General features: G+C 43.8%; 2 long non-coding RNA genes across 2 annotated transcripts in view; one reads left to right on the forward strand and one right to left on the reverse strand.

The window, feature by feature from the left end:
• The window catches only part of LOC140608837 (uncharacterized), a 32376-nt gene extending 22217 nt beyond the window's left edge, over positions 1-10159 (forward strand). The window contains exons 4-5 of the long non-coding RNA XR_012010833.1: positions 9310-9435; positions 9514-10159. This is a non-coding gene — a long non-coding RNA (uncharacterized lncRNA). The remainder of the gene's footprint in view (positions 1-9309; positions 9436-9513) is intronic.
• A 4870-nt stretch (positions 10160-15029) lies between these two features.
• Positions 15030-23967, reverse strand: LOC140609474 (uncharacterized). Its single transcript, XR_012011299.1, has 3 exons — positions 23807-23967; positions 22776-22995; positions 15030-16908 (listed from the first exon to the last, which is right to left on the reverse strand). It is a non-coding gene; the product is annotated as an uncharacterized lncRNA (long non-coding RNA).
• Between the last annotated feature and the right edge of the window lie 69 nt (positions 23968-24036).

Consider the following 24036-nt stretch of genomic DNA (forward strand, 5'->3'; position numbering starts at 1 on the left):
AGGCATGGCGGGAGGGGTCGGGCCTCCTCAGTGCCTTCCAACCGTTCCCTCAGCTGGATGGCTCAAGCCACACAGACGGAAGTGGCTGCAAGAGGGTAGGACAGAGCTGAATAAAAACCAGTCAGCAAAGAAAGGGTGAGAAGCCGAGGCCTGAGATTAAGGGTGGGAGTGGAACTAGAGCCATAGCTTGTTTAAAAATGTAGGTGACATCAGCGTGGTTTGTAATAAGACACTCTATACTTGTCAGCTGCCCAGTGGCTATGTAATTAAACAAATTATTATGGAAAATTTGAAACATAAATAAAAGTAGAAAGCATAGTATAAAGAATCCAATGTACTCATCACCAAGTCTCACCAATTTTTAATAAACTGCCTATTTTGTTTTAGCTCTCCCCGCACCTACTCAATCCCCCAGTAATTTTAGAAGCAAACTCCAGACGCCATGTCATTTCATCTGTAAATACTTCAGTATGGATCTCCAAAAAAGAAATAGTATATACTTTGAGTCGTAGGCCTTCGTGTAGTGCAGAGGTATGCTGTCTGACACTGTTGATCCGAAAACATAGTCAAGAGAAGAAAAAGTGTCATCTCCTTAGAAAAGCCTTCACCTTGGGATGCCTGGGTGGCTCAGCAGTTGAGGGTCTGCCTCTGGCTCAGAGTGTGATCCCGGAGTCTGGGGATCAAGTCCCATAACGGGCTTCTTCAGGAGCTGCTTCTCCTTCTGCCTGTGTCTCTGCCTCTCTCTCTCTGCTCTTTCTCTGTCTCTCTCTCTCTCTGTCTCTTATGAATAAATAAATAATCTTTTTAAAAAAAGCCTTCACTTGCCCCTTCCCAAGTTGTGATGCTTCTTTAGCACCCTGAGCATACCTCGATCACTGCCCTCAACACCTTGTGGAAAAATTATGGTTTCCTTGTCCGTGTCCTTCATCAGTGTGATACTGACAAATGCTTAGTAAATATCAATGTGATCCCCACATTTCCCAGCCTCCCTTGCAGTTAGATTGGGGCCATGTGACTACTTCAGGCCCATGACCTGTGAGTGAGACTAATGCATCACTTCTGGTTCAAAGTCCAGAAAAAAACCCAAAAACATTGTGCCACCTCCATGTTTATTCTTGCCTTCTCAAGGCTCTGGAAGCCATGAGTGAGATGGTGGCATTACAATAAGGAGAGGGCCCTCATCTGTGTGTCACTGGATGAGAGAGAGTCTTACTGGCCTACGAGGGACCCTTTGTAGGAATGAGAAATGAGGTTGTGTCATGCTAACTGGCAGTAACCTGATACTTCTGCATCAGCTAGCCTCTCCTCATGAGTACCAACTAGACTTGAGGTTCTTCTGACTTGGAGGCTATCTGCTTCATCACTGTATCTTCAGTAGGCTCCTTGTGCTGGGCACATAGTAGGTTCTCAAGAAATGTTTGGAAAAAAAGAAGGGAAGATAAAAAGAAGGAAGGAAGGAAGAAAAGAAATGATGGAGAAAAAGCGTAAGATAGCTAGGAATAAACCTAACCAAAGAGGTAAAGGATCTACACTCTTAATTAAACTACAGTACACTTCTGAAAGAACTCGAGGAAGATGTAAAGAGATGGAAGAACATTCCGTGCTCATGGATTGGAAGAATAAATATTGTGAAAATGTCAATGCTACCCAGGGCAATTTACATGTTCAATGCAATCCCTATCAAAATACCATGGACTTTCTTCACAGAGTTGGAACAAATAATCTTAAGATTTGTATGGAACCAGAAAAGACTCTGAACAGCCAGAGGAATGTTGAAAAAGAAAACCAAAGCCGGGGGCATCACAATGCTTGACTTCAAGCTCTATTACAAAGCTGTGATCATGAAGACAGTGTGGTACTGGCACAAAAACAGACCCATAGATCAATGGGACAGAATAGAGAACCCAGAAATGGACCCTCAACTCTATGGTGAACTCATCTTTGACAAAGCAGGAAAGATTATCCACTGGAAAAAGGACAGTCTCTTCAATAAATGGGAAATTGGACATCCACATGCAGAAGAATGAAACCAGGCCATTCTCTTGCACCATACACAAAGATAAACTCAAAATGGATGAAAGATCTAAATGTGAGACAAGAATCCATCAAAATCCTAGAGGAGAACACAGGCAACACCCTTTTTAAACTTGGCCATAGCAACTTCTTGCAAGATACATCCATGAAGGCCAGAGAAAGAAAAGCAAAAATGAATTATTGGGACTTAATCAAGATAAAAAGCTTTTGCACAGCAAAAGAAAAGGTCAACAAAACTAAAAGACAACCTACAGAATGGGAGAAGATATTTGCAAATGATATGTCAGAAAAAGGGCTAGTATCCAAGATCTATAAAGAATGTATTAAACTCAACAGCAAAAAACAAAGAATCCAATCATGAAATGGGCAAAAGACATGAACAGAAATTTCACCAAGGAAGATGTAGACATGGCCAACAAGCACATGAGAAAATGCTCCGCATCACTGGCCATCAGGGAAATACAAATCAAAACCACAATGAGATCCCACCTCACCCCAGTGAGAATAGTGAAAATTAGCAAGACAGGAAACAACAAATGTTGGAGAGGATGTGGAGAAAGGGGAACCCTCTTGCACTCTTGGTGGGAATGTGAACTGGTGCAGCCACTCTGGAAAACTGTGTGGAGGTTCCTCAAAGAGTGAAGAATAGACCTGCCCTACGACCCAGCAATTGCACTGCTGGGGATTTACCCCAAAGATACAGATGCAGTGAAACGGCAGGACCCTGCACCCCAATGTTCATAGCAGCAATGTCCATAATAGCCAAACTGTGGAAGGAGCCTCGGTGTCCATCGAAAGATGAATGGATAAAGAAGATGTGGTCTATGTACACAATAGAATACTACTCAGCCATTAGAAACGACAAATACCCACCATTTGCTTCGATGTGGATGGAACTGGAGGGTATTATGCTGAGTGAAGTAAGTCAATCAGAGAAAGACAAACATTATAGGTCTCATTCATTCGGGGAATATAAAAAATAGTGAAAGGGAATAAAGGGGAAAGGAGAGAAAATGAGTGGGAAATATCAGAGAGGGAGACAAAACATGAAAGACTCCTAACTCTGGGAAATGAACAAGGGGTAGTGGAAGGGGAGGTGGGCAGGGGAATGGGGGGAGTGGGTGACAGGCACTGAGGGGGGCACTTGATGGGATGAGCACTGGGTGTTATGCTATATGTTGGCAAATTGAACCTCAATAAAAACATATACAAAAAAAGAAAAGAAAAGAAAGGTTAGAGAGAAGGGACACAAGGAAGCAAGCATGCTCAGAGGCCTCAAGATTTAATGCATGAGTTCCAAATGTCTGACTGTTTAGAAATGCCAGGAGTAAAAACAAGCAAACAAGCAAACCCAGAGAGTTCTCCTTTAGAAATTTTCTGAAGTTCAGTCCTAAGAAGTGTCTCTTACAATATTGCTGTGCTTTTCCTACGAGACGTATGTAAAACTAAGATTGAGGAGTAAGCCTCTCCCCTTGGCTGCTGCCTTCCATGTGGGCACTTGGCTTGCATCCTCTTGCACCCTCTTGGCATCACCTCCTTCTGCTCCTCATCTGCTCTGTGATATCCTGCTCCCGAGCACCTGCTCTGTGGCTGACAGTGTCCAGGTGCTGGCCTACAGGAGTGAGCAAGAAAGGGCCCTCGTCAGGTCCATGGGTGAACAGTGTGGCGAGGGCTGGGGGCACACTGGACGGACCCCATCCTGTCAAAGGGGAAGAGGAAGCAGCCCAGTGGATCCTTGAGAAGTTGGTCAGGGTCCAAGATGCCTCTTCAGCACCTTCATCCCATGTCTCCAGGATCCGCCTGGCTCACCTCTTCTTTTCAGCCTTTCTCTCCTCTCTGCTCGTTTTTCTCTGGGGTGCTTTGGGTACTTCCTCCTGCACTTGCAGGGCGACAGCTGATCACTCCAGTGTGGCTGGTGACAAAGTTTGAAGTCTAGCTCCAGGCATCAGCTGCAGATCTCTGGGAGGCGGGCCTGTGCATATGTGACACTGAAGCCATCGATGGGCACAGCAGTGGCTGAACTCTGCAGCAGAGTCAGCGAACCAAGTCATCCAAGTCACGCGGGCAACCCCTGTGCGGGGAGAGGGGATCGCTGGGAGATGGGAAGGAAGGAGTTATCATCATAACCACTGTGTCACCTTCATTTTTCATCATGTTCATACATATTTCACCAAACATACAGTGATGGTAGAGTTTCTGGTCTTCCTTTTTGGTCCATCTAGAAAAAAACGAGTACATAGCTCCAGAGGGCGTATCTGTGTACACACAGCACTGCATGTACTGGCCTAACATTGGTTCCGGCAGTTCTCTAGCTAGTTTTGGGGTTGGGAGAGGGTTTTAAGTTTTAAGTCCAGTGTGGTTTGGGAAATCCTGCAGATCCCATTTAGCTTTACTTAGCTTGAGCTCTTCAGCATGCGACGGTATGTGTGAGCAGCCCATCCGTCCTTGGGCAAGAGCCCATCCTATGACTTCATTTTAACTTGATTCCATTGAGAAACACCCTATTTCCAGATAGATCACATTCCCTGCTGTGGGGCGGGGGGTGGGGGGTGCGGTTAGGACTTCAACATTACTATTTTTTTGGGAGCAAGTGTGGGACACAATTCAACCCATAGCAAACACCCAGGCAGCTTCCTCTCCCCGCCACCAGGTATCTGTCTGGCCCACTCTCACCTCTTCTTCCAGACTTTGCTTGAAGGTTGTCCTCTCCATGCAGCCAAGTCTAATGGCCTCACCTAATGCCCCATCTGCTCCACCCCTCCGCACCAACTTCCAGTACCGTTTTAGCTGCTCTACCCCCTGCTAGAGCACACGTCAACATGCTAGATAATTTATCTATTAATATGCCTATCGTTGACACTCTCCACCAGCCACTCTCCTCTGACCTGGAGGAGTGGTGGAGGAAGTCTTTGGCTACTCACCAATATATCCCATCTCCTGTCACAGCGCCCGACACATCGGTGCTCAAGATACATTTGTAGAACTAAGTGGTGGCTTTTGTATTATTTTTGAAAGAAAAAGTAAATCTGGAAAAAAAAAGGGATAAATCTGTATGTTAGGCAGTTCGTTATTTTCTAACAGTACTTTCTATTAAAAAAAAAAAGAAAGAGTGAAATTTCAGGCCAGTTCCATATTGAAGCATGGTATATGATTAGACTTATGTAAGCCTTTTCTTAGGCCTCTTTTCTATACATTTATTATTTGTTCTGGGTGCTTTAAGAAATAGCAACCCACGTAGTTACATTTCTCAATCCCATACTTAGGACAAAGTATATAATAGTCTTGGGTTGTGGTTTCAATTAACATAGCAAACCCAGTACAGACTTTCTTCCTGGCATCAGGATTGAAGAGTTTGCTTTCACTTTCTAGCCCAATTTTTCTTTCTGCTTTCTCTTTTTCTCACTAAAAACATGTATGGTATCCACAATATATTGGTAGGGTAAAAAAATGCAAGTCATCAGACTGAATCCATATTATGATTCTATTTTTGTAGATCAGAAACAATATAGTACAGATCACATATGTTTTTATGTGAAAACAGGAAGATCCTGGAACCAGACACATCAGACATGGGATGGAGACAGACTTTGTACATTTTTACATTGTTTGAATGAATTTTTTTTAAATGAACAGGTATTACTTTGATGATAAAAAAGATGAAGAGGCCAATAAAAGTTAAAAAAGCCTTCCTTGACAGAGTGAGTTTTCCATGACAGAAGGAACAAAGACTGTTCATAGCATGTTCTTCTATGAGGAAAGCTGAAGAAGAGACTGTGCTTTTCTATTGACTACCCTGGCAACTAGTCATGAACATAAATATACATTGCAGCCATGTTTTTTTTTAATTTAAGATTTTTATTTATTTATTCATGAGAGACACACACACACAGAGGCAGAGACATAGGCAGAAGGAGAAGCAGGCTCCCTGCGGGGAGCCCGATGTGGAACTTAATCCAAGGACCCTGGGATCACAACCAGAGCCAAAGGCAGACGCTCAATCTCTGAGCCACCCAGGCGCCCTTGGCCGTGGTTTTTGAAAGCACATTGAAAGACTTTAGGGAAACATGAGTTCAGGACCAACCATGGTCATTGATTGTCTTGCGGTGGGATTCTAGATGATTTCTGTTGTGTGTGTTAGTTTTGTTTTAATTTTTTTCTGTGTTAGAAAGGTGTAGCCAGGTAGAGATGATGTTGATGGAGGACAGGAAATGTCTTTATTTCCCTGCTCTCTAGGCCCAGAGAGGCCTGAGGAAACCCTCTCCTGCCATGTGGAGGTGAGGGTGTGTGTTCAAGGCTCCCGCACAAGGGATTTGCCTCTGGGCATTCTTTCAGGGAAGGGCAGCCACTTTAGGGCTTCTGACACAAGCCCTCACTTTAGAGATATGGAAATTCCACAATCTCAGGGCTGGTGAGGGTCTTCCTAACCCAGAGAGCGGGGGAGGAACTAAACTGAGGAATCTACCCCTCTTCCTGTTGGCTTCACAGGATCTCAACCTCAACCCCTACCAATGGAGTGGCATAGAAGGAGTCCATGTGGGCTGACCTGTCTCAGGTGATTCTTGAAATGGCAGGGCCCAAACTCTACAAGTGTCTGTTGTTTAGCCTTTCCAATTCCAGGTAAGCAGTACAGTTGGCAAGCTGGTTAACTGCCAGAGTGTGGAGCCTGGTGCCTCTGGCAGGACAAACTCTGGTTTTGATATGGAGGTTGCCAAAGCAGAAGCTGTGATCGTAGTTCTTGAAAGCCTGTGTTTCCTCAGAATCACCTGGGGAGCTTCCCCGGCCCCACCCACAGCCTGATTCAGTAGTTCACACTATGGGCCTGGGAACTGGAATTTTAATAAATATCCTTGTGCTGTTTATCAATACCAGCTCTCCAACACCTATCCTCATATGCTGACTTGCTACCTGGCGTTAGTGTCAGACTTCACAGGTTTAAGGGCTCAGTTCCCCAAGACCATCCTCACTTTGGAAGCCAGTTGCAAGGACAGGGTCTCTAGGCCCCCCAAATTCTGTCTGACTTGACTTCATATTCAAAGGTTTCTATATCCCACCACCACCTTCCCAGTTTTGATAATTCACTAAAGTGACTCATAAAACTCAAAGTCCTACACTTAATGCTTTATTATAAAGAACACAACTCAGGAATAGCCTAACCAGAGATCATTTACAGTGTAAGATAAGGAGTGAGGGGCATATAGCTTCCACATCCTTGCTAGGTGCACCATCCTCCCAGCGTGTGAATGTGCTCACAAACCTAGAAGCTCCCAGAACCTCGCTGTTAAAAGAGTTTTTATCCAGACTTCATTAGTAGGCACACTTGATTAAATCATTGGCCGTTTGTGATTGGATGAGATCTTGAAGCACTGCCTCCCTCCAGTGTGGCAAGTCTAATCCTTTAATCATGTGCTTGGTCTTTCTGTTGTGTTCAGCCCTTCCCTTGAAACTCAGAGCCCACCAAGAGTTGCCTTGCTAGCATAAACTCAGATATGGCTCAAAAGGGTGTTATTTTTTTTCCTTTTTAATTTTTTAAAAAGATTTTATTTATTTATTCATGAGAGACACACAGAGAGAGGCAGAGACATAGGCAGAGGGAGAAGCAGGCTCTCTGTGGGGAACCCTATGTAGGACTCCATCCCAGGATCCTGGATCATGACCTGAGACAAAGGCAGACACTCAACCACTGAGCTACCCAGGCGTCCCAAAAGGCTGTGTGGTTTTTTTCTAATGAATGACAAAAGATACTCCTATCACTCAGGAAATGCTAAGAGTTTTCAGAGCTGTGTACCAAGAGCCTGGGACAAAGACCAAACATATTTTTATTATACCACAACCTCCCCAAATGATTCTGATGCAGTTGCTGTACATTGAGAACTGCTGCGTAAGAAGATATTGATAATGCTTGAAAAGTCTAAGTATCAACACCATTTTGGTGAGCAGAGAATTCTTCTTTGCCATAGCTCCTCCCTGCTTTCTAATGCCCTTCTTTCCTCTTCCTTCCAGTAGCATTCTTCAAGACACAGCTCTAGCTTGACTGTCTCTGTGGAGCTCCATCTTCTTGGTGTTAGAATTGGTAAAATTCTCTTTGGCCGTTTGTGTGTAATGCGTGCAATGTTCCTCTCTTGTGTGTGTCTGCCTGTCTCATCCCATCAGCTGCCTAGAGACCCTGCTTTACGTTTCTTTCATGAACCCTATGCAAGATTTAATATCTTTCGGGATGGTCCTATACTCAGTCAGCTCTCAATAAATAGTGGGAATAAGTGAAGGTATGAATGCTCGACCTAATATTGCAGGAAAGTGCCAGTGGTGTGCATATAAGTTGGAGTTCATACATTTTTGTTGACCACATGGGTGAATCCAACGTTAAGACTAAGTTCCTTACCTTGAGTCAGATAATCTGTAACGAATGTCTAAGTAGAACTTCTACTTTGGAAAGAGCGCAGTTAGCAGCCAGGCAACCCAGCTTGGGGGTACTTATCAGTAGGTGTGACGGCCCGTGGAATGATCACTAGACTTGAAACCAGAGAACGTATGGTCACAGCCTGGATCTGTCCTTGAGAGTTGTGAGGCCCCGAGGGAAGTTGCTTGCTTGAGAGTTTTATTCACTTATTCACTGCTTTGGTCATCTGTCACTGAGAACCTATTGCATGCATATTGGCACTGTGCTATGCACTTTATGCATGACCTCACTTCATCATCACCCCTCTTTTAAGTAGATAGTTATCCTCCCAATTTATATTTTTTTTGACATTTTATTTATTGTAGAGTGAGAATGAGAAAGAGAGAGAGCATGCACATGGGGTGGGGGGAGGGGCAGAGGGTGGGGGTGAGGGAGAGAATCTCAAGCAGACTCCTGCTGAGGGCAGAGCCTGATGTGGGGCTTGATCTCTGGATCTTGAGATCATGATCTGAGCCAAAACCAAGAATTGGATGCTTAACCTACTGAGTCATCCAGGCGCCCCCAATTTGTAATTTTACGGTTGAAGGAAAACTACATTTCTGTGTCCTCCTTGGCAGTTGCACCATCCAGCCTCCAGATCTCCTCCCCAGAGTTCCTGACATCTGGACCCCAAAGCGCAGTTACTATTATTTATCCTGCATGGCGTCTGAGGCCTTAGAATCCATAAAAGGGAATCAATCTTGAATGAAGGATCATGAGTGATACTCTAGTTGACCTGCATTCAAATGAAGACTTGGAGGTCAAGGTCTCAAATCAGGGAATGAGAAGAGACGCTTCCAGAAATCCCCCTTTAATGTCCTGGGTCTCTCTCACTTTAGCTCTTCCTCCCTGTCTTCGAGTTGACATCTGGCAGTCAGAAGGCAACGTTCACCAGAAGTACTGCCAGCCTCACCCTTGCAGAGGCTGGCAGCTCTGAAATTTCCATCCAGACATTGAGGACTAAGGTAGGATCAGACATGGTTCTTGACTGGTGTCTTCATCCGAACCCGACACTCTCCATTAATTCTCCATTTCTCCAGCAGGCTAAGCACTGTAAACCAACCAAATCTATGTGTCCTGAGGGGCTGGGAAAGGAGTGGAAACCATTGACACATCTGTCAGAAGAAACTAGAGTGTTGCTGAATTGAATATAAGTTATGAGATCCCCAGCAAAAATGATGGGTTTCTGTTCAACACTCACCATTGGTCAGGTTGGAAGACCGGAGCTGAAAAAAGGCAGGATTAAACTATCACCTGGCTAAACAAAATAAAGACCCAGTGTTTAACTCTCACTCCTAAATGTATGAGCATTTGTTGTTATGTTAAAAAAAATTCCTGAGGGAAGTGTAGTTACATAGGGCCAGTTTGGATAGACTGCACTGCCCCCCACCCCGAATAAAACCAGCCAACAACAACAAGAGTCCTACAGCTGGAATGCATTCTGGATTTCTGGATCTCTGATCTGAATATTTACCCATGATTATATGTTGTTGTTGTTGTTGTTGTTGTTTTCCACAGTGTTCCCATACCCACAAGCATACATTTAAAATCAAGATCCCAAATCCCCTAAATCAAACCTTTCTCATGAGTCACATGCTTTATCCAATTCAAAATTAGGGGCTTGAAGAAAAAACAATCAACTACAATATGAATTCATGGGCAAGTCCTCAGCTCCTGTCGCCTCACCAAAGTCTCATTTTGTGAACAAGAAGGCATGTTCTTTTGCGTGTGGGCTTGCACAGAGGAGAGCTCTGATAATGCAAATGTTCTTTCTGTTTGACTTTGGAAGTCATCAAGTGACCTTCTGTTGTGTTGTTAGCAGCAGACTTGCTCTCCAGATTAGGCTGGTGTTAAAAATCATCTTACTCTCCCAGAGTCACCCATGTCACAAGCAGGAGAGGAGAGGCAGGGGACAACTCAAGAAAACAGCACTGCATAGTGAGGACCACGGACATTATTCACTGAATGAGCCTGCTGCATAGTAGGACTGTAGGTTTGGAAAAGCACATTTCTTGTATCGAACTGAATTTTGCCTTGGGCTTGTCCTGTTGCTGAGAAATAAGAGACTCTCTATCCGCAACAGGCGTTGGAGAGATATAAATTGTACATTTGCTTCAGGGTTTTTCCTCAACTATCTGTGCCTGGACAAACACAAAACTGCATTTCTTGGAGTCCTGCCCATCTGGAGTGGGGAAGCATCCTGCTACACTGGCAAGACATCAACCGGACTCTACAGGAGAATGAACAAAAAGAATGGCCTCCTATCCGCGTCTGGAGAAAAATCACTCACAGGATTTCAGGTCCGCCGCACACCACGGAGAAAATGCCTTATCGGTAGGTAAGAGAAGCTTCCCTGGCCTTCCTGGAGTGTTACCTCCACAGTCCAATGTCACCCACACTGTAGAGCCAAAGTCTTCACTAAGTGTCAAGAAGGCAGGCAAGTGAGTCCTTGGTTTTGGCCAAAGTGGTGGGACATTTAAAGAGTTCCGGTTGTGTTACGATCTGACCTCTAGATGGTCTTCACCACGAAATGGGCATGTCTGGGTGTTCAGTGAAGTGAGGGGTTGCCACACTTCCCAAGTCTTCAGAGCAAGGTAGGAGAGATAATGTTGAAGCTTCTGGGGTGAGGCAAGAGGGGGTGTGGAGCTCAGGGAGCAGGTGGGTCCTGCCTTAAAATACTCCAATTCAATTCAAAATAACAGCAGCAGCAGCAGCAGCCTCTACAGTGACATTCCCGCTGTTCAATACGTGGCCCCTGATGTCTATCGAGACATGTGTGCCTTACCTACTTCTGAGGCCGGTCCCACTGGGGACAGGCTTAGCAAATCTGGCCACTGGAGGGTTTTGCAAATTCCATGTCTTAAAACATCATTAGCACTCTGTTCTGTCCACCCCAACTATCAGGCAGCCACAGATGCTGCTCCCAGCCATGCAGTAAAATAGAACTGAGAACCAATACACAGAGTGTTACCTGAGCCTCTATTATGTGCCAGGCCCTGAACAAAGTGTGAGGATTCATTGAGACTTCCTCACAAGTGCATGACAAGGCTGTGACTTGAATCCAACCCAACTGACTCCAGACCTCGTGCTCTGGACCATGGCTGTGAAGATGAGTTTCCTACTCATTGTGTCATTCTCGGAATATAAGGCCATGTCCCCAGTGTGGCCCATGCTGGGCATTTCTGATAAGTAGGCCGCCCTGCAGAGATGGGTCCCTGTGTCCAGGGTGGCACCATAGCTCCACTTGCGGAGAGAGACTTTTGATGTTCTGTTTGGTCTGTAAGACTGATCTGCTGTAGCACTTCTGAGCCGCTGGATAGTAGATCCTGGAAGGCAGGGTCCCGGCATGCAGTGGATGCTTGAGATTGTTCAAATGACAGAGCTGCCTTTTCAACACAGGAATCCTCACTGACCCCCCATACTCCATTGTTGGAAATGGGGGCTATTGGTCAGCCCACGAGGGAGTCACAGGATGCTCTCTGGAGCCTTCAGCGATAAATCCAAGTGCTCAAAGATGGCAGTGCAGAGCCAGGTTGACACAGGATTAGTGAATTCCCAATCAAAGCCACACTCACACCCAACAGCTGCTTCACCTGAACAGGAAGCTGGGTATGAAACTAGAGCAGAGGTGATAAGGTCCCGAAAAGCCAGGATTATCCTTCCTTTTCCTCTAAAGCCAAGAGGAAGAAGACTATGGGCTCTTTAACTCCAGAGGAGCAGCAAAATTAAAAAAAAAAAAATTCTGGATAATCTGAAAATTAGAACTCATCAAGCACAAAAACCAGGTGGGAAATAAAAAAAAAAATTGCTTTCACGTACACTCAGCATGCTCAGCTTTGTAGGTTGCAGGTGCTCTACGTAAGCCAGAACCAAGTGCACTTCTCTTTTAACACTAAGAAATATGTTCCCATTACAGAAAATGCCCTTCATTATCAGTCAGTACTTTGACATAAGGCCACCACCCCCACCCCCCATTTCACAAAAGAAAGTTCCAGTTTTAAACTTAATAAAACGTTTTGTAATCAAAACACCAGCAGAAGAACTTGCTTCAGGAAACAGGAAAATGCAAAGAAGCATTTGCAATGACTTCTTGGCAAAAAATACAATACAAATGCAAAATAGTTCCCCTGTGGTTTGAGCGAAACCATACCTTAGGTATTTAGTTCGAGCAACCGGGTTAGAACCAAGAGAATTCCCCCAGAGTAAGCTAGTTCACTGGACACCAAGACATTTCACACAAGGGCAGGAACCATCTGGGAAGGGATTGGACACAACTCCAATCCCCATGAAAAGATTCCAGGACAGCGAAGAGGCAAAGCTGATCGCCTACACGGTCCTCAGCAGGGCCAAGAGATAGAAGTTTCAATAATGCAGGTGTTAATGCTTTGCTTGCCCGAGCTGTGGTCTGGGTGGCAGGACACTGATTTTCATAACCGGTGGATCTGAGTACGTGATTCTTCATTTTGTCGTTATTTGCACAGTGCGTGACCATGTGTCACGTCTCCCCTCCCAGCCCTGGTTTCCCTCACGCTGACTCATCATGAAGAATTTGCCTTGGTTGACTCTGATCCCATCAATTATTTTTGGAACGACGTTGGACAGGCGCTTTACTAGGGGAAAATATTACTACTGGGGCTTCGCTACCACCGTCTCCTTGGTTATTGCCATAGCTTGCCCTTGCCCTTACCGTGCATATTCTTACCTCTAAGAAAGAACATCTCCCTCCTACGCTTTGTGACGTGGTGGGGGCTCCCCATTTCAGCCAGGGTAAAGGCCTGCAAGGCCCTTCATAATGCACCCTCTCCCCAAGCCTTACCATCTGGCCTGTCTCCTACCCTGTGCAGACTCCACTCGAGCCACCCTGGCCTGCTTGCCAAGCACTGAGGACGGTGGGCTCCCTCCTTCTTCCCCCAGTTCCACCTGGCTCCCCCACTTCAATTCTTGTCTTTGCTCAGATGTTCTCTGACGATCGTGTTCAATACAAACGATTCCACTCCTCCCTGCTTTCTTCCTGACCTCTCTTACCTACCTTTATGTTCTATTTTTTCCCCCAAGACACTTACTATCTTCTAACACACTCTACAGTTTACTGATTCATTATGTTCAAGGCCTGCCTTTCCCTTGGAGCTGCCAGCTCTACAGGGCAGAGATCTTTGTTTTATCCACCGTGTGTCCCGATCCCCTAGAATAGTGCCTGGCACATAGTAGGTACTCAACAGATCCCGGTTGAATGAATAAAACATACAGAGCACCTTCCCCCGCCAACCCTTCTCACCACCGTGCACACAAAGATCATTTGTTTTCACCAACTACGTTGCTGGGGGTGTTTCTAAGAACCAGAATCCCTGCTGGCTTCACATTTTACCATTGGCAGCCATACAACTCCATCATCAAAGATGAGCACCAAGGGTGGTGCCAAGCCAAGGTTGTAGAAAGGAGGGAACAAGCTCGTTCAAGCTCCTTCCTCATCCCAACAACCAAGTGGTGTTAAATCCAAGAGGAGTGTGCAGAAGGGATGCGGATGAGCAGGGAATGAAGAGGCTTCATGTATACTTGCCTGTGAAGTAATTGTATCTTACATCAGAGGTAGTCATCTAGCAAATAGATTTTAAGCCCTATATCCTGACTCTTTCTTCCCATCCCGATGGAATGAGTGACCATTACCCCCATTAAGGACATGAGGGAGGGGCCCTGCTGCATCCATCTTCTCTTTAGCAGAGGGCTAATTGCTTTCATCACATCATATACCAGGACCCGGTGTAGCCTGCTGGCTGAGAGCATGGGTTCTGAGGCCTGGAGCCTGGATTCCCATCCTGCCCCTACCACTTATAAATGATGTGAGCGGAGCACCTTACATATGGTCTCAGGGTCTGAGCTCCTCCACGTGTCCTCAGGTGGGAAATCGGCCGCTTTTGTTCGGGGTCATCCCTGGAGGGTGCTCTGAGCGGTGCTTGCCTGTGGCAACCCCCATCAGTGTCCACGGTCAGTGCTGTGTTACTCAGCAATCTATGTATAGCCTTGAATGTCTCCGGCCCTGACCTTCAAGTTCCTCATCAGGTCACCCTCACTCCCAACCTGGTTTCTGAATCTCAGCTCTTCATTATGCCAGCCCCACCTCTCCCGCTCAGCCTGGATTCCACATTGCACTCGTTCTCTCCTCTTCCCCGTTGTTCTTACTTATTGTATCCACTCAGCCCTGGAGTGTCTTCTTCATTCATTCTCTAGGTCCTTCCAAACTGAACCCCAACCCTGCTGAGGCTCCATCATCTCCCGCGTGGCTCCTCCCACTCCATCCCATCTCTCCCTTCTCTGCAGGCCTGTGGAGCTTATCTCGTGGCACACACATGAGTCCTGTTGATTGGAAGCCAGCCATCCATTTTCTTGCCTCTTTCAAGGACCTTCTGAGAAAGAACATTGGTCCTGCAATTGTCAACTTTCGCTGAGCCTTTATCTCCATTCTTGTTTTTCCAGGTGCAGCCTGGCCTTGGAAAAATCCCTACTTAGCTCAAGGGTGGAAGGCAGAGTTTCATTCATTCATTCCACAAATATTTATAGAGCACAAATGAAATGCTTGGTATAGAAGCAAGCAAATATCATTCCTTCCCCACAGGAGTTCACGGCTTACAGAGTTGATGCTGGAATATACATTAATTTATAATGCAGCACTGTGGGCAAGAGGGTATTGTAGCCTGGCTTATCAGGATGAACACAGCTTTGGATACAGCCTTGGTGGGGTTTGAATACTGGCTTTGTGACTAACAGGCAGGTTGGTTGACCTCTTAGAGACTCTGTTTCCTCATCTATAAAATGGAGTGATAACCCACACTTCCCAGAGTTAATATTTTCTATTTCTTTAATTTCTATTGGTCTCGGGCTTCAGCTCTGCTGGTTAGCCCGGGGTGAGTGGGTGAAGTGGAAGAGTAGGTTGCTTAAACTTGACAATGATGGTATCTTTGTTTCTTCCTGCGCTTGGGTCTCAGTGTGAAAGAGCTGTTGCTGGGACAGATGCTCAGTTTGTCAGGGTCTCTACCCTCATCCTCATTTCAAAATGATGTCTAGGTCTAGTGCAGTGTTTCTAATTCTGCAGTGATTTTTTTCTCCCAAAAATGTGTGACAAGATCTGCAGATACTTTTACATATCATGAGAGCAGTGGGGAAACTACTGGCATCTAGTGGGTAGAAGTCACCGAAACTGCTACTTATCCTAAAATGAACACAACAGAGTCCTTCAATAAAAAAAAAAAAAATTATTAGACTTGGGGGCAGCTAGATGGCTCAGTCAGTTAAGCGTCAGACTCTTGATTTCAGCTCAGGTCATAATCTCAGGGTCATGAGATCCAGCTCCATGCTCAGTGTGGAGTCTGCATAAGATTCTCGCTCTCCCTTTCCCTCCTCTACCCCTTCCCCCCTGCTCATGCATGCTCTCTTTCTCTCTCTCTCCCTCAATAAATAAAATCTTGAAAAAAAATTATGAGGCCTAGATGGCAATGTCACTGAGTTTCAACTTTGGCCTAGTGGAAAGAATACAATAAGTCATGACTTGCTGATTCTGTGGCTTCAGAGACAATGCAGCTTTTCTCAGCCTTGACCCCAACCCCAACCCCAACTTTAACTTGAGCCCTAAACCTAATGCCAAACTCAACCCTGACGCTAATGCTGACACTACACTCAAATATAACCCTAATCGTACCCCAAACCTAGCCCCAATCCCAACACTAACCCGAACCATAAACTTAACGCCAACCTCAACCCCAACAGCAGCCCTAATTCTAACTCCAACCCAGTTCTAACCCTAGCTCCAACCCCAGTCCAACCCTAACCCTAAACCTAAGGTCAACACTAACTCCAACCCTAACTGGCTGGGCCTGCTGCTCTTTGAGCTCTCCATCTTGGCTCTCACTGGCTCTGCAGACCTGTTTTAATTTCAACTTTGACCTTGAATTGACCTCTCTCATAGAGTTGACTTGTCCCTTAGCAACTCATCTCAGTGGCAAGTGTATACCCTCTACTCCCCAACCCCACACAGGAACCAAAGGAGGTGCAGAAGCACTGACTCAGGACCCTTGTCTGTCTAGCTAGGCTTCCATTTTTGCTCTGCGGTGCCTACGCTGTACTGGCACCATGTTACCAGTGATGGGAGTCACTTCCTGGAGTCCCCTGAGAATAGTGGAGTAATAAAGTTTTCTAGCCCAGCTCCCCCCACTCTTTCTAAAGCCAGCTCCACCCCATGCCAGGATTTCTGTCCAAAGTGGGAGGAGGGGCAGGACCAGTGGGTCTGACTATTTGTTCCCTAGACTTCTGTTCCATCGACTTTCTTTCCGAGCCAGAAGCCTTTCTTTTACTTCCCCATCTTGTGTGGCACATCAGCCTCCTTGGGTCGTATTCTTGTTTTTCCTGGATGGCATTTCTTTTCCCACTTTCCCGGAGCTATGGAATGTCTGCAGGGAATGCGATGTGAGAATTGAATTAAAAAAAAAATCACACCATTAATAATTTCAAAACATTATTCTTGTTATGTAGCATAGAGGGCATAGATTCTTCTAGACATTCTAGGATAGGCCTAGAACATGTACCCTCCACCTTCCATGAGTGTTAGCTTTCCCCTGGCTATGGGAACAGAGTTAAGGGAGTGACAGAATAGCAGCTTCCCAACACATGCCTGGTAACGATCATTCCTGGATTTCTCCTGGAAACTTATTTTAACTTCCCTGAGTTAGGAAGGTGCCCTCTAATGAAGTCACCTGCCTCATTCCTAGACTTCGGGAAGGAGTAGGGCAGGTCAACACCTGCGCACTGTTTGCCTGGTTTATCTTGTTTTCTATGGGAGAAGTTGCAGCTTTTCACTCTTAATAAAGAGTTTTAACTGCAGTCACCTCATGGCAGGGGTTGAAACTTTGACCCTGTGCTTTATTTAACAACCGTGCTTTACGCTGCACATGCCAACTTATCTTTGGGAAATGTGTTCCAAGAAATCAATTGTACTAATCTTACTGTGGACTCCTGAAATCTTCAAATAAGAAAAGATACATAAATACATATGTCATATAATAACAATAACATATCTTAACACACTTATATTCCATTGTAATTTCTGATTTCTGTAATTATGATTTGTCAAATTTATTTTTCATTATATAAGTGGCAAAATGCAGTTAAATGTTATCAAGCATAAAGGAAAAATAATGTTTTCCTTCAATAAATCATTTAAAGAAAAACTTTAGGACTTTGCATTCTTTTAATGGTTTTTATAATTTAAAACCGCTTATATTGCTTTATCTTTATGAGGGTGATTTAAAAAAGCATAACTGTTCATTTTTATCAATTATAATTTTATGAACATCAGAAATACAAACTTGCAAACTTGTGTTCATGTTTATATGTCAACATCCGTAAGGGCCAGCAGATGTTCTGTGATCAATAATGCACAATTTATATACATTATCCTGAAGTGTCCTTGGCTGGAAATGTTGGTTGGCAATATCCAAATCATGGCGGAATATGAATAATGATAATCAACAAGAAGGGTACCATCAATCTGGCCATTGTGGCAAGTTTTATTTCAGCAGGGGAAGTAAAGTAGCTATTGATTTGAATTAAGTTTGGTAAGCCCAACCATGATTTTAAATAGACTAGTGGCTCCAGTTGGGAGTTTAATGGGGCTGAGATTAACCTTGGTGTTTCTAGGGATATACAATTGCTAACGATCTTGCATTATTTTGCAGTTTGATCCTTAAGTAAATTTAGACCCAATAAAATGTTCAAACTATATTTGCATTTGCAATTAGTAAACAAAATATGCCAGACTGTTTTTTTGATGCCTCGTAATCTCAACCAAGAATAGGGACTAACGTAATGTGTTAAATATCTTGAATTGGGGTTGCTGTTTCATCTTATGGCAATGGTTCCCAGCCCTGACTGGGAATTAGAATCACCTGGAGAACTTAAAAAAAGAATAAGGGACGCCTGGGTGGCTCAGTGGTTGAGGATCTGCCTTTGGCTCAGGGCGTGATCCCAGAGTCCTGGGATCAAGTCCTGCATCAGGCTCCCCAAAAGGAGCTGCTTTTCCTTCTGCCTGTGTCTCTGCCTATATCTCTCTGTCTCTCATGAATAAATACATAAAATCTTAAAAAAAAAAAAAACAGCATCAAAACCCCACCAGACCAATTGAATCATCTCTCTGGGGATGGGACCTTGGCATCAAATATTAAAAATATATATATACAAGGTATTTTTTTAGAGAGGGGGAGAGGGTCAGGAGGAGAGGGTGAGAGAGTCTTAAGCAGACTCTATGTCAAGTGTGGAGCCAGACACAGGGCTCAATCCCATGACCCTGAGATCATGACCTGAGCCAAAATCAAGTGTCGGATGCTTAACCCGCTGAGCCACGCATGTGGCCCCAACCAGATCCACCAAATCTGACTTCTGCATTGTGATAGGGTACCCAGGGGGATTCTGGGCACATCTAAAGCAGGTCAGTGGGTCCCTTTGAGCCTTACTTTTCATGTCTTTGCAAGAAAGATCCTAATATCTCCTCCTCTTCCCCCTAAGGTATTTGGATCAAATGCATGATATGTGAGCATTTTTCATAAAGTATACTTTTATTGTGGTAAAATATGCCTAACATAAAATTGATCATTTTAACCAGTTCTAAGTGTACGGTACAATGGCATTAAGAACATCCATGTTGTTATACAACCATCACTACCATCCATCTCTAGAGCCTTTCGTCCTCCCAAACTGGAACTCTAGTGCTCTTTACATGATAACTCCCTACTCTCTCCTCCTCTCAGCCACTGGCAACCACCACCCTATTTTCAGTCTTTATGAGTTTGACTACTTTAGGTACCTCACAGTAGTAGAATCATACTATATTTGTCCTTTTGTGACTGGCTTATTCAGCATGATGTCCTCAGTGTTCCTCTAGGTAATAGCATGGGTAAGAATTTCATTCTTTTTAGGGCTGAATACTATTCCATTGTATGGCTCTGCCACATTTTGCTTATTCATTCATCTGCTGGTGGACGTTTGAGTTCTATCTTTGGCTATTGTGAATAATGTTGCTATGAACATGGGTGTACAAATATCTTTTTGAGCCCCTGCTTTTGATTTTTGGGGGGATAGCTGGATCACCTGGTAATTCTGTTTATAATTTTTTTGGGGGACTGCTATACTGTTTTCCAAAGCAGCTGCACCATTTTACATTCCCACCAGCACTACCCAAGGATTCCAATTTCTCCACATTTTCTCCACAGCTATATGCATGGTTTATTTTTTTTTCTTTTTCTTTTTAATAGAATAGCCATCCTAATGAGTGTGAAGTGGTATCTCATTATAGGTTTGACTTGCATTGCTCAATTGTTAGTGGTGTGGAGTATCTCTTCAGTGCTTTTTGGCTATAGAGTATTTCATATCATGTATACTGTTGCAATTTTGAGATTATTATACTGAATTTGTAACATACTGACTACTTTGTTCAAGAAATGTTACAGATTTTCCATCATCTATTTTTAGGAGTAAATTAGCCAAATTTTCTTCTGGAGACTGAGTGAGTTGTAAATGCTGTCTGAGAGTTGAATCATGCAGCCCAAAATACCTTAATGTTTGGCTTAATTTCTTCATCCATAAAGTGGAGGAAATAATCCTACCTTGTAGCATTGTTTTGAGGGTTCAGTGAGATAATATGTGTAAAATGCTTCGTGAGTAAGCAAGAGGCATTATTTGTTCTTCTTGTACACAGTGGGCAGATTGATAAACCTTTGTCTAGCGAAGAGATGGGGACCCTCAGGCATGCAGAATGTGCAAGATGATGAGCAGCAGAGGAAGGAGAAGGGAGGATACGTTGAGGCCACCAAGCCAGTGATGAGCTGTGTGCAGCATGCTTGGTGGATTTGTTCACAAGAGTGGGAAGCAGAGAGAGGTAAGACTGGGAGGGCAGGTTGAGACCAGGTGGCAGGGGAATGGAGGGGAATCCACCAAGAAGTGGCTTTTGAAGGTAATGGGGAACCACGAAGGTTCTGTGTTGGGAGGGACACGATCAAAGCTGTCCTGTGTTTATTGTTCCTCCCAGGTAGGCATGACCCTCAAACCATAATAGCAGCACCCCATAGCTGAGGCTTTGATCTGGACTATTACCGCTGTTTACCTTTTGGGGAGTACCCTGGATATTTACAAAGTGCCGTGTAGTCAGTTTCATTAGTTAAGAGATAAGATTAATTAGATTTTTGAGGCAAGCAGGGGACTGGACTTGGCTTTCAAAAAACAGGCATTGAAGGAAGCAGTGCTGGAGCTCAGGGGCTGGTTCTCTCCGCAAATCTGAGGTGTGACCTCCTCCCTAATATTTTTAGCATGCAGGACACTGTACCAAGAGTTTTCCCAAAGGGATAAACCTGCCTTCAAGAAGATTATAATCTTATCCACAAGGGATGGGAGTGCTGCATTCATACAGAATGGAGCATTTTCAAATATATACTGTGTGGTACTTGTGGAAAGTGCTGGGTTGTGAAGGAGGGAGGTGGTATGAGAGACACTGTGTTCTTTCCACCACATTTTAGTAGAATCAGCAAAGAATGGCAGTTTATAACAAATTGTCCAACTTTCTTCAGTTTTTAATGAAAATAGTACAAATATTACTGGTAAATTTCTGCGCCTTTAAGTACAACATATCAACCTTAGATGGGAGAGCAAAAAATATGTAAAGTATTGGTGTTTCCATGAAGCAGACTAATCATTTAAAGAGAAAGGCTTTGTCCTAAGGAATGGCTTTTAGTGGCCCTTGGTAAATAAAACCTTCATTTGATTTCTAAATATACGTTTGAATTTATAAATTGTACTTTTCTTACCAAGAAACCTTGTTCAGCTTATATTTTATATAATATGATTCTGTAACTAAGGTGTTAGAAATGGTTATCTTAGCCAAATAAATGATTTTAATTCAGGTGCCAATGGGATAACGAAAAAATTTTGCTAACTTTCCTTCACTGCTGTGGAGAACTCTGGTCTTCAGTTTTATAGGATATCCCACAGGTATCCACATGCCAAAGGATGGCCAGTGGAGTGATTCATTCAAGGATCATTTCTACAAAAGGCACATTTTGAGTATGAAACTTACACTCCAGTAGAGATCACTCAGGCTTCAGTTAGATAAACAGAAACCATTGTGGGTATTTCAAATAGGAAAGGATTTAACAGAAGGAATTTGATGTTCGTAAAAAGAAATACAAAAATCTTGAGGTTGAAAATGAAGTCAGAGGAGGCACCTGTTAGCTTTCAGGTTCGCCACTGTTGTCTCATTACAAGAAATTGCTGCTACCCCTAGATCAGGAAAATTATAGGCAACTGCTGCCCATGGTCACAGCTGGTCATAGCCATCCTGCAGCACCCAGGCTGGTAACTAGAAAGGGAGAACTTAGAAGTTGCTGGGAAATGTCACTTTTGCTAAAGCCTGAACTTCCAAATCTTGCGCAAGGTTTTATATATATATATGATATATATATATCATATATATATATATCAGAATTGATTTCTTATCAAGAACTGTGAATGCAATGGAGTCTAGGACATGTAATCACTGGCCTTCTAGTCCTGGAATATATGGGTAAACATTGAAAGGGGTGAGTGTGAATGCTGGTGGCCAGAAAATAAGTGCTAAAAGAGGTATGGAGTGTCATTCCCATTTTTTAAATGAGGAAACTGAGGCATGGAAGCCAGTATGTTGCCCAAAGACTCAAAACTCTTATCTGGTTTCAAAACTAGAGGTTTTTAGCAATTATATGGTAAGTATCTATCACAAGGCATATAGCTCCAAAACCTAATTTGCTTGCTTGGCTTTAACCCTCATCAGCTCACATTCTTTTAAGCTATATAATTCAAAACAGACCGTTACAAAAGGATTATTTTGGCAACTTATTTAGTGGTATTTCCAAATTTGCTAACCTTTTCAACTCCTTCCAGAAAATGTGATCTGGGTAGCTCTTGCAATTATGGTAAGCTCCTTAGATACCAACTCTCGGTTTGGTGATATTTTAGGGAATGGGGTGAAGAATTATTTGTGCTACAACTCCTAAGTCCATGCTTAACGTCAAATTATAGCATAGACAGTATCTATGAAATCTCTAAAACACGTCCAATTTTCCTTATTCTTTGAGTTCCTTATTGACCTTGGCTTAGGATGAAGTTATAAGCAAAGGAATAAAATTGGCATTTAGTGACTATGACCCCTGGCCCCAAGCCAAGGCCTAAGTAGAAAGAATGTATATTCAGTATAATTCTTACATTCATCCACTAACAAAAATTAATTACTATGTACCTTGCTGGATTCATTTATTCATTCCTCATGTATTCTTTGTGTTATGTACTGGTTATTCTCCATTTGCTCACCCTCCCCTTCCTCTCCACGTTCACACAAGTCCATTCTCCTTCCATTCTCTGCTCTGCTCTGTTCGCAGGAAGCTGACTCCTGCGTTACCATGGTGCCCCACTTGCTGGGTTTCATTTGGGTTTGGTTCATGGGAAGAACCAGCAGTCAACTGAAAGACAAGAGAAGCGAGACATGGCAGTGTTTCCTCTCTGCTCCCTTCCTTTGTGCACCTCATTTCTGACCACAGACATGTGCTTCAGGGGGCCCAATGCCCTACAGTTTCCACTGTCACTGTGTTCCAGTGACATTATTATCTCCCCTTGTCCCTTCAGCCCTAGCATGACAATAGCTTCCCACTCTTGCTGGTCCCCGGGTGCCTCACCATCCCTCGTTTATTCCAGTAATCCTCCCCTCACTTCTGTAAAGAGTCCCTTCATTGCCTTGTCTTTAAACCATCTAGATTATAAAAAAAAAATAAATAAATAAACCATCTAGATTATCAACTGCTGATTTTCCTATAAGGCCACCAGAATCACCTGTTGATCTAACAAAGCTGAGTCTATTATTTACTATGGTGAGGAAAAGCATCACCTTAGTGAGGTGTTAGGTGTTAGTAGTATCTCAGGATAATATTCATAGAGTTCTAAGGTGGGTCTTTAAATTCTGGAATCCATTAAAATTGGGCACAATGTGTGATAAAATGGCTTAGGGTCAGTGGATACATCAGACAGGAGAGTTGCAAAATGGGACTCAATGAATAAATGGTTATTTGAGAGGTAAGCAGATTTGCCCAGTCAAGTGGCCTACTGTCCTGAGAGGTGAGCTGTTTGTCCAGATGAACAACCTATTGTCCTGAGAAAACAATTGGCCCAGCACTCTATTGTTCAGATACATGAGTATTGGAAGATCTTATTGGTTTAAGACCTTATCTTTCTGGGTTATAATTCCCCCAAATGAAAATAAAGTCCTATGATACAGACCTAATGATTAAGCCATGGGGCTTCAGGCATCTGACTGACAATATAGTGCCCACTTGTGGTCATCCTTCAGCCCAAGCTGGAGGACAGACCATTGTCTTCCGGGGGCACTGTCAATCCAGATCTCCACACCACTTGAGTTCTGATTGTGCACCAGGTTTCTGAGGGTGGTTATTTTAACCTATCCAGATGCCAGGTTTTCTCATTCTTATTGCTAGGTGATCATTTGTTAG

This window comes from Canis lupus, chromosome 18 (assembly GCF_048164855.1).
Source record: "Canis lupus baileyi chromosome 18, mCanLup2.hap1, whole genome shotgun sequence".
NCBI lineage: Eukaryota > Metazoa > Chordata > Mammalia > Carnivora > Canidae > Canis > Canis lupus.